This window comes from Jaculus jaculus, chromosome 14, assembly GCF_020740685.1.
Source record: "Jaculus jaculus isolate mJacJac1 chromosome 14, mJacJac1.mat.Y.cur, whole genome shotgun sequence".
NCBI classification, from domain to species: Eukaryota; Metazoa; Chordata; class Mammalia; order Rodentia; family Dipodidae; genus Jaculus; species Jaculus jaculus.
Window position 1 is genome coordinate 24597897 of NC_059115.1, and position 6383 is coordinate 24604279.

Consider the following 6383-nt stretch of genomic DNA (forward strand, 5'->3'; position numbering starts at 1 on the left):
CTTCGGGCTCAGGTGAACCTCAAAGAGAGCTGATTGGTCTGGGATAGGGGCTGATTGAGGAACAGGCCAGCCATGATGCCAAGTTTAAGGCTGAGCTTAACCAACTGGCATTCCAGGATCAGATTTAAACCTTAATTTTTTTCTAATATTTTTATTTGTTTTTAAGCAGAGAAAGACAGACAGAAAGGGAATGGATATTCCAGGACCTCCAGCCACTGCAAATGAACTCTAGACATATGTGCTACTTTGTGCATCTGGCTTCACATAGGAACTGGTAAATCAAACCCTGCTTGTTAGGCTTTGCAGACAAGCACCGTAATGACTGAGCCATCTCTTTGGCTCTTAATCCTTAATTTTAGGAAAGGGGAACTCTTCCAGAGAGGGTCTCAAGGTTATTTATGGAAAAACAGATTAGGCAAGAGATAAAGAGAAGCCAGATTTTTCTCTGCTATTTATCAAACTGGAGACTGCAAGGACAGACCAAAAGACATTCCTGCTGTTTATTTTTGAGGCTCAGTCACCTTAAGTGCCTCATGGAGGGTATCCATCTTTGACATGAGGGACAGTGGGTCACAGAGTATGAGAAAACTTCATGGAGCCCAAAGAATAAAAAGAACTAGGAGTGGTCAAGACCTAAGGTGTTCTCAGCAACGGAACTGAGTGGGGATGAGTGTGCCCCAGAAGTTGCCATATCCCCAAGATGCCCAGGAGCACCTCTGCCAGGATGCCCATGGAACCCAGGCTTCTGGTCCAGAGGCTAGAGATCAGGTAGTTCTGTTTGCAGTCTGGGCTGCGGCCTCAGCTTCAGGCCTCTTTGGGCCCTGACCCCTGATGTCTCTTGTTAAAGCGAAGTTTTGGCCCAGCAGGTGGGCCATGGGAGTGGGCTCTGCATTTCTAGCCTGCATCCAGGGCACTGCCACTGCTAATGGTGCTGGCACCGTAACTGATGACGCTGTGAACTGCGGATAGTTATGGGCTAAAGCGTCCCTATAGGCCAGAGTCCCCAGGGCACCTGTTAAAATGTACATTCTGGAGTGTAGCTCCTTGGGGTGGAGAGAGGGCAGGTCCTGGGAGTCTCTAGAGCATTTGGCTTGATTAATTGGGGGTCACTTCCCCATGCTAGCTTGATTAGCTTCCTGGGACAGCAAGGGTCTTTTGCTCCTTGACTTTTTGACTGATGAGTGTCTGCCTAAATGCTTCCGGGTTAAATGTTATACTGTCCCAAGGTTGTCCTTGCAAAGGTTAGAACTTTCACATGCCACCCAAGTTCATCTGCAGGACCCTGGCTAAACACCAGCCTATCACAAGGCCATCATCAAAAACTGGCAATACTGATTCTATGGGTTTGCTATGGCTCCTGTGACATATTGCCACAACTTCAACTTAGTGACTTAAACAACTGAAATTTATCCTGTCACTATTTTGGAGGCCATATGCTATCACTGAGCTACCACGAAGGAGAAACCATTCCTGCCTCCTCCAGCTTTTGGTGATAGCCAGCATTCCTGGGCTTGTGGCATATCCTTCCAAGGCCAGCATCTTTGACCTCTCTCTGCTCCATCTCCGCCTCGACTCCTCTCTGTGTGTTCAAATCATGTTCTACTCTCTCCTATAAGGACACTTGTGATTAGATTTAGGGCCTACCAGGATAACCAAGGCTAACTGTCCCACCAATGATTGAGAAAACCCTTTCTCCAAACAAGATCCCCATTGAAAGTTCCAGGAATTGGACCTGATGTCCATGAGGACATTACCTGTACCAATGAAGTGAGAGGTCCCAGTTTGGCTTTCTGCATGAGCCTCTGGCCTCATCCTTCGTGTGTGTCTGGCCCTGGGAAGTCAGTAAAGGAAGTGGGAAGTCAGTAAGGGTCAACAGAAGGGAGTGGGGCAATGCCTTGAGTGGAGAACCTGAAATTTATGGGAAAAAATCAGGATTAGGCTGTGGGAGACAGATTTGGTTGTCTCGTTAAAGTCTGGACACTCCTATAGGCACAGAAGAGCTAGCATGAGATCCCTCCTGAGGGCAAGTTGCTCACTGGCTCCTCATGCACTCACTCAGCACTGAACAGACTGCAAGCCTGGCTTGGGGGGTAGGGGAGGGACAGAGGGGTCATAGCACTGCACACCTGGGCCCTGCTCATGGTGCAATCCTGGTGTCCTGCAGGCATTGCTGGATATTCACCTTGTACATTTTCTAACACACTGACATTTGTGCCCATGCAGTCTTTGTGGCTTGTGTTTGATGCCCTGACAAACCATCCTTCTGTCTGTCCCTATAAGTGCTTTCTGTCTTCCAGTCTCCCTTATCCAACATTAACTTGCCATTCTTATTGTCTTCCATCTTCAGTTTTCAAATGTCCACTTTGAGCTTCTGCCTGTCACACTTTTGGTGTATTTCTTGTTATTAGTTCTTCACTGCATTAATTTGTTCCCTACCTTATAGGTTTTTGCCAGGAAACCCAGCCATTCACATTTATTATGAACTTTCATATCCATAGCTTGCTTGTTTCATCTTGTTTTATGTTTCATTTCATTAGACTATGCTGTTTTCCCTGTTTCTCCATCCTTAATTTTGCTTCCTTGTTTGTTCCTGAGCCCTTCCCAGCACCTCTCATGCACTCCCTGGTCTCCCCTTCCATTAGTTCATAATTCCTCTGCTGTTTTCCCACTAACTACTGCTTTCAGTTCCTGAGTACCAGTGAAACACATATTTCCACAGTCAACATGGCCCCACTACCCTTTCCTTCCCTACTAACTCCTTAAGCACCAACTCAGCCCCTCTCACCTCTTCACTCTCTCCCATCAGAGGTGACATCAGAATGTCAGACTTTTTCCATCATAAGATACAATATCCTCTTTTTGTCAGAAGCAGGGGTTGTTCTGGTAGCATGTGGGTCATGCTTCAACACTCTGTACTCAGGAACCACAGTATGGAGTCACTGGCACTTTTAGATTAAGCCGTGGTTTTGCAAGGACAATTGCTGGCCACCACTTCCCCTTCCTGTCCCTGCTCTATCTAGCCATCGCCGCTGTGATTGAGCTGCAGGAGCCAGAAGGGAGCTTTATGGCTACTTCTCTCTAAAAGGCTGGGTTTTCTCTGTCTTCCCATGCTGCTTTTTTCTTTTTCTTTTCTTCTTTCTTTTGCCCTGATGAACTAGTCTCCTCATAGCTGGGAAGAACCTCCTCCCACAATCAGAAGTCTGGTGCCACTTGGATTCTCATACCTTTGCATGTGGCCCATTCTTTCTTTCTTTTACTCCTTTAAAAAAATCTCTGTGTCTGTGGGGGGATGTTGGGGTGGGGAAGCATGTCTGCCATGGCATGCACGTACAGGTACTTCCACCTGATTTAAGACAGAGTCGCCTGTTTCTCATGGCTACTGCATGTGCCCCAAATGGCCCTCAAGCTTGGGGATTCTTATGTCTCTACCTCCCATCATGCCATTAGGTATGCTGGGATTTCAGTTGTTCATGCTGCAGATGTGTCTGACTTTTTGTGGGTTCTGGGGATCTGAACTTGCCCAACTGGTGCTTTTACCTATTGAGCCATCTCCCAGCCCCATCTTTTCTGAAAATCAACAAGACTTTCTCTGTTTTCTTGGGACCCACACTATATCAGCAGCCCATTGTCACTAGCTGGCTTTCCTTTCATCTTCATCTTTCTTTCAGCTCTCTGGGGACACCCCTCTTGTGATCCCTTTCAAATCTCCCCTTTCTGTCTGATGATTTTCTTGTTTCTCCTCTATGTTATAGATGGCATTTCATCCCCAGTTTGGTAATGGGACTTTACTCCCATTGTTGTCTATTGAATTTTCCCTGTCTTTGTTAGTTTTCCAGCTCCAGGGAGAGGAATAAATACATTGATGCTCCTTAAGCATTTTAGTGCTTTTTTGTTGTTGTTGAATTCTCTCTTCCATTACCCCTAGGAGGAAATCCTCCATCTAGTTCCTTCCTGTGCTTGACTGGTTTTGGCATAAGGTTTTCCAAGTGTCTCAGCCACTGTGTGCATCACTGCGAGAACTAGGCTACCATGATGTCCTCGTAAGATGAGGGGTGGATCTCTCAGAGGTGAATGAGTTGGCAAAGTCAGGTCAAGTTGCTGCAGCAGGCCTGTGGAAGCTCAGCTTACACCTGTGAGCAGGGGCTGCTGGTTCCCAAGGTGGCCTGCAGAGCCCAGATATTTGGTAGCCCCAGCCCTCACAGCTGGAGGGGAGGCTGCTGGGTTGAAAACGAAAGAAACTCAACACGTTCTCAAGAGATAGCAAGCCTGGTCTGTTGGCACATGCCTTTAATCCCAGCACCTGGCAGGCAGATGTAGGAGGATCACTGTGATTTTGAAGCCAACCAAAGACTACATAATGAATTCCAGGTCAGCCTTGGCTAGAGCGAGATCCTACCTCAAAAAACCAAGTAAACAAACAAAAACAAAGATAATGTATAAGCAAGTGCCCCTCAAGATAAAGAAACAGGAAATGTCCACCCTCATTAGTGCTGTGGTTTGTCTCCGCCAAGCTCAGGCTGGAGTAGGAGAAGAGAAGTTGGTCACAGAGAAAAGCAGAAGCGATGCACAGTAAGGTGGCTGTATTCAATGATCTACTTTGTATCTCAAAAAGCTTGAACATTTTCACCACACAGAGATGGAAATATTTGATCTATGCTTACCCTGATTTAAATGTTAGACGATGCACACATATGGGTATGGAAATGTCATATAGCTGTACAATTTTTATGTTTTTGTGTATCAGTGAAAGATACACTTAAATTAACAATAGCAAAAACAGACTGCTTCTCAGAGTGAAGGGTTTAGAGGGGCAGGACCTTTCCACGGTGACTAAGTCAAGAGGGGTTGATGCCTTTTGAAGGAGTACATTAATTGTCAATGGGCAATTAGCTGTCAACTGAGCGGGCTGTGAGGCACCTTGTGCTTTTTCTTCTTCCCCAGCCCCACCTGATCAGCTTGTCTTCTTGCATGTGATGCAGGACAAGGGCTTTGTGATCTTGGTTTCCTCACCTCCAGCATGATGAGCCAAAAATACTTCTTTCTTTTTCAAATTACCCAGTCTGGGGTATTCTGTCATACCAACAGAAAATGCATTAAGACAATTAGTTACCATGGAAATGTGAATTCCAATTGCAGAGACCACTTTTTATTTTCCATATTGGGAAAAAGTTTTTTTTTTTTTTTTTTTAATGCCATTCCTCAAGCAGTGTGTGCTGGGAACAACTTCAAGAAACCTGTGTTAGTAAAATGTCTATGGATCTGAAAAGTTCATTGGCCCTCTGAAATGGCTGCCCCCACATAATGTACCCACAGTGTATTCTGAAATTCTTTCTCACATACACATGAACCCCAAAGTGTGAACAGTGATCATGTGGGTGACTTGCTTCTTCTTTCTGCTGTTTGAAATTCCCTTAGTTGCTGTAAATAAGGTACCAGGAGGGAAAGTGAGTTCAGGGTGAATTTTCACAAATAAATGAACCTTAACTTTCTTTTTTAAAAAAATATTTATTTATTTTTTTAAGAGAGACAGGGAGAGAGAGAGAGAGAGAGAGAGAGAGAGAGAGAGAGAGAGGGAGGGAGAGAGAGGGAATGAGAATGGGCACACCAGGATGTGTAGCCATTGCAAATGAACTCCTGATGCATGTGCCACCTTGTGCATCAGGCTTTATGTGGGTGCTGTGGAATGGAACCCAGGTCCTTAACTTTCTTACCAGCAAAAATGAGCCGGATAGCTGAGCATGGTGGCATACACCTTTAATCCCAGCACTCGGGAGGCAGAGGTAGGAGGATTGCCATGAGTTCGAGGCCACCATGAGACTACCAAGTGAATTCCAGGTCAGCCTGAGCTAGAGTGAGACCCTACGTGGAGAAACCAAAACAAACAAACAAACAAAAAATGAGCCAAATACCTCTTGGGTTCTTAGGGCTGAAATGAAAGCCTCCATATGTGAACATTCCCAGACAGGACCTGGGTAAAGCTCAGAGAAGCCTCTTTCTTCCTCTGGAAGCCACCCACGGTTACATGAGAAACGGTCTTGGGTAGTAGCAGAATGGAATGAAGTGTCAGTTGAACCCTGAGGCCTTGAAAAATCGCCTGAGGTTGTGTTCAGTGGACAGTACCCATCTCCACTGCCATCTGGATGCCCCCTCCTTATATGTTGGCAGTGCTCCTTATAGCAGCCTCTCTGAGCAGTAGTTTCTGCTGAGGTAACCCAGCACAGCTATCTCAGGTGGGCTGTGCTGTGGCTCAGAGATGGAGCAGGCAGGAACTCCCAATCCAGGACATTTCATTCCTTTGCCCATATCTCCAAACCACGCTTCTTGGACACCCAGGACCAAGAGGAATGTAAGGAAGGGGCCTTCCAGCTGGCCTAATTGTCCGG